Source organism: Diaphorina citri, unplaced genomic scaffold (assembly GCF_000475195.1).
Source record: "Diaphorina citri unplaced genomic scaffold, Diaci psyllid genome assembly version 1.1 scaffold3032, whole genome shotgun sequence".
Classification (NCBI taxonomy): domain Eukaryota; kingdom Metazoa; phylum Arthropoda; class Insecta; order Hemiptera; family Psyllidae; genus Diaphorina; species Diaphorina citri.
Window position 1 is genome coordinate 6,523 of NW_007380444.1, and position 4,389 is coordinate 10,911.

The window sequence follows — 4,389 nt, forward strand, 5'->3', positions numbered from 1 at the left end:
GCCCACCTCTCTCCCGCATCTCTCTCTGTATGTAAATGGATGGCACCCCCGTAATAAATCTTACAGATAGCAAAACACATGTAGAGCCGGAGATTAGACGATCTTTTCATAACGACGAATGGGTCTTACACAAACTTACATAGCTAAAGCGACAAATGACTTTGGGACCATTCGTTCAACAGAGACGTGTTGGTTTGTCGTTGATTAAAATAATACGAAATCGTTCTATAGAACACACCGATTATCAAAGGCTAATTTTCTGGTAATTTAACTGTTAATTGTTCAATCGAATTATTAAATATAGTTATTTTTCCCATTTTTGATTTTTTTTCGGTAAAAAACATTATGATGTATACTGGTATCTACATGCCGTGAGTCATTTTCTATGTTGGAGTACTTGGCGCTCGTGCAGTTGTTCGTATACTGTTGTAATAGACGTTGTACCTAAAGGATAGCCTAAAGAGGATCCTAGTCATATGTTTTGTGTATATCCGTTTTACAAGAACTCTTCATGCTTTGAAAGTTAACGCTAGTCACCCTAAAACGAGTGAATAGAATCCAAAAAGCACATTCCATTGTAACGGCAGTGTAAGAGGAGGAAAAACTCAGTCGAAAGTTGACTAACCGGCCATTTTGTTGTTTTTATTTTAAAGTTCAAGTTGTCTCTAGTCCTACACATTTCTCGTTATTTGAGTTGTGCGTGAGAATCCAGTTGAGGAACGTGAGCGTGTCTTTATGGAGATACGACCACTAGTAGAGGTTTTGGGGTGCGTCGCCGTGTTTTTCAAAAAGTTAAACTTATGCCGTGGCGTACCGCCATCGCCACAGGTGTTTACACATGCGGGCCGGTATGATGGTGTGATAAGTTTTTCTGCAGGCCAGCATCTCCTATTACCCGAAGATCCGTGTCTCGATGAACCTCGACGCCTGCAACGAGCGCCAAGCTCAGGTCAGTTCAGTTTTTTAGAAATATGTCCCCGCACTCATACTTACGCTCGGCGAGCGTCCTCCTTAGGCCGTAAACACTGCGTTCGTGCCGTACCGAAAGAACTTCTCAAAGTTGATATCATATCCAAAATATATGTACTAATGGGAAATCTTAAAGAGAAATGAAGGGAGTAATTTTTTTTTCTTCAGGCATCTAGCACTTCTAAAATTGTGTACACATATGTGTACACTCGGTCTGTAGAGGTTATACTACTGAGGTTAGTTTCAGAATACGAGTTTACGAGTACCTCCTATATGTATACCTAGATTATGAATGCTCAGATTACTTGATTTCAATCTAGCTACATATACTGTTTGTTAGGTTTGGTTTTAGTCCTGTTTGGATTATGCCAGTATTAACGTTAACGTAGCCAAGGTCGAACTTATTGACAGTGCAGTTGCTTGTTTGTAATGTCAACAAGTTACAGGGTGACATTAGGGTCATGTAAAACAGGGTCCACACTATGGTCAGTTGGTCAGGGGTAGATCGACATCGCAAAGTAGGTAATGAGTTCAAAGGATAGTGGTAGAATGAAGAAAAATGTATTATAATTTAGACTTATAATTTAGTAATATATGTGCCTACAATGCCTACATACCTGATTGATTTATTATTTTCTGCCTTTCATGTCGTGAACATTAAGAGCGGAGTTTACCAAATCAGAATTTAGATCAATCCAAGATTGAGCTATATTTAATACCCAGTTCAATCCAGAATTGAAGCCATCTCCGACTTTGTAAAACACGGTCTTATCTATACGACTCGTATGGGGATAAGAGGTTTGATAAAAAGGAACTTTAACAAGGGAAGTCTTATCGTCCCGAGATCGAAGAGAGAAGGAGGGTAGGATAGAAGCCTGTCGTTCCGAGAACGAACCTTATTTGTTTAGAATAAAGTTCGCCCCGGACGGGAATCCCGTGACCTAGCGCTTCCAAAGCAGGCGTTCTACCTTCCAAGCTAGATTCGTGTAAGGTTAACCCATCTTTTGGGCCAGTTGCCCATACACCTAAGCCTCAGAGTGGGCTTTCCGTCTATGGAGTTGAGCTAAACATTCCAAGCTAAGCTGACTCCTATAAACTTGACCTTCACGGGCGAGAATCGAATCCGCGACCTAGCGCTTAGATAAGCGCGCTACCTTTCAAGCTGAATAGGCTGACTCCCAGAAGCCTGACCTTCACGAGAATCGAACCCACGACTTACAAGGCAGTGTGGGTAAATGATGGTGACTTATGTGTGTGATTTCAGGTATCAGCGCCAGATGAGCATGGATTCTGTTCACTAGGTACCAGTGTTGACTGTGTGAGAACCGCCATCTCCCATTCTAAATACATTATTGGTAAGTATTGCCCTGTTCTAAATACATTATTAGTGAGTAGGTATTAGCGCTGCAGGCGTAATTAAAGAAGAATAGCGAGGAAGGAAAAAGAAGAAGATGAAAAAGGGGAAGAGAAGGAGGAAAATGAAGAAGAAAAATCGCAAACAGTAGAAAAAAATTATAGTAAAGAGGAAACCTTCATAATCTTTGGCAGAAAACTTATTCACACCTTTTTGTAGGTATCTTTGAAATATGACTACCGCTCATCGTTTGATCACAAATAAAATTGGGAAAAGATGTAGTAAAAGAAGAAGATCTTTGAAATATGACTGAAATTTATAAATTTTGAAGAGTTAAAAGGGGAGAGAGATAGGTACATAAATAGTGTTAGCATTTTTAAGTAATATTTTTTTTAAAAAATTTCGGAAGGAACTTATAAAACTTATTTTATGTTTAATATTATCTCTTTTGTTTTCCAGCTCAGGTGAACAAGTACATGCCTCGTACGTTTGGAGATGCTCTTGTACATCAGTCCCACTTTGACTTCGCCTGTCAGGTAACTATCACTTACTTATTGTTAACGACTATCTGCCTACTATTAAAGTACTTCCAGTAAGTAGGGTACACGGGAATAGAATAGAATTAATCCTGTTTATACTGCCAGAATGAGACTATAAAGGCCGTTTCCCCAGCAGTCTATAAACAAGGTCTTATGAAAAGAATAGAATAGAATATACCCTGTTTATACTGCCAGCGTGAGACTGGAGTCCCTTTACTCCAGCAGTCTAAACAAGGTCTTATTTCATAGATAAAGTTTACAAATGAGTAAATAAAATCTTGTGTTTTTAGTCCGTCCTTCCTTTATTATTACAATAGTAATAAAAAAGGTATAAGGGACGGACTATTGTATTCGCTTCGGTGTCGGTCTGTCTGTCTGTCTGTCAGTCTGTCTGTCAGTCAGTCAGTCAGTCTGTCTGTCCCCATAGAAGGACTTATCCAAACCTAGTCGACCTATATATTAAATTAAAGGTCTTTTTACCAGAAACACGAAAATAGTGGTGCAAATTTTGTCCAGAAAACCATAAAGCCAAAAAACCACAAAAAAAAACTAGTTTTTGGGGGATTTTTTTCACATTTTCTCACACAAATGAGCTCTGATCTTGAAATTTGTCGCGACGACCTATGAACTCAAAGCGAGAAAGTTTCAGATAACACTTCAGTCGATCATTTAAGACCGATTTTAGCGTCACCTATGTTAAGCTACGCCGAGAAAGGCCAATAAATGGATGGGTGACTTAAACATTAGATTGGGAATCAAGGGAGAAAGCTACGCCGAGCAAGGCCAATAATTGGATGGGTGACTTGAACACTATATTGGGAATAAAGGGAGAACGGGCTCTAGTCTTGATTTTAAATCATTACATGAAAGTAAAATCAAAAAATCAAATCGAGAATGATAATAAACTGAATATTAAACAAATTAGGTAGGTACATAGGTACTGATTTTCTCTAATCACTATACGGGCTTAAAAATTCCCGGAGGGACGGACCCTGCTTGTTTTAATGTTTTCTACCTTCTACTCACTTCTCTTCCTTTGGTCTTAATGTTTTTGTATTGAATGGAACAGTTCAATACAACTTTTTAATTGCATTAAATTATTGCATTTTTTTGCTATTAGGTGGATGGCAGTTTACCACTTCATCCCTCCAAACCACCTTCCCCCAACGAAGTGGCTATCGGTAAACACATCGCTGAGAACCTGGTGGAAAATGACTTACTTGCATGGTCTAATGATCTATTTTGGGGTTTTTGTTTTATTTGAAGTGAAATAAAGAAGTTTTTGAATTTGAGTTTTTTTTATACTTCAAATTGTTTTACCAAGTGTGTGTACCAACAAAATAAGTTAATACAATCTTATTCCATTTATCTATTTTTATCTAATTCCCTATTATTTTGTTATAATTCCCAGGAGCGGGAGTAGTAACCACAAGAGCCCATGTCCACTATGTTGTGACAGAACACGGAATTGCCTTCCTATTTGGCAAAACCCTACGTCAACGTGCCCATGCCCCATAATTCCCAGGA

At 38.6% G+C, this 4,389-nt stretch overlaps 1 long non-coding RNA gene across 1 annotated transcript; it reads left to right on the top strand.

Moving 5' to 3' along the window:
* The first annotated feature begins 2,204 nt into the window (after positions 1-2,204).
* LOC103519914 lies at positions 2,205-4,054 on the top strand. Its single transcript, XR_541923.3, has 3 exons — positions 2,205-2,324; positions 2,783-2,859; positions 3,983-4,054. It is a non-coding gene; the product is annotated as an uncharacterized LOC103519914 (long non-coding RNA).
* Positions 4,055-4,389: the final 335 nt, after the last annotated feature.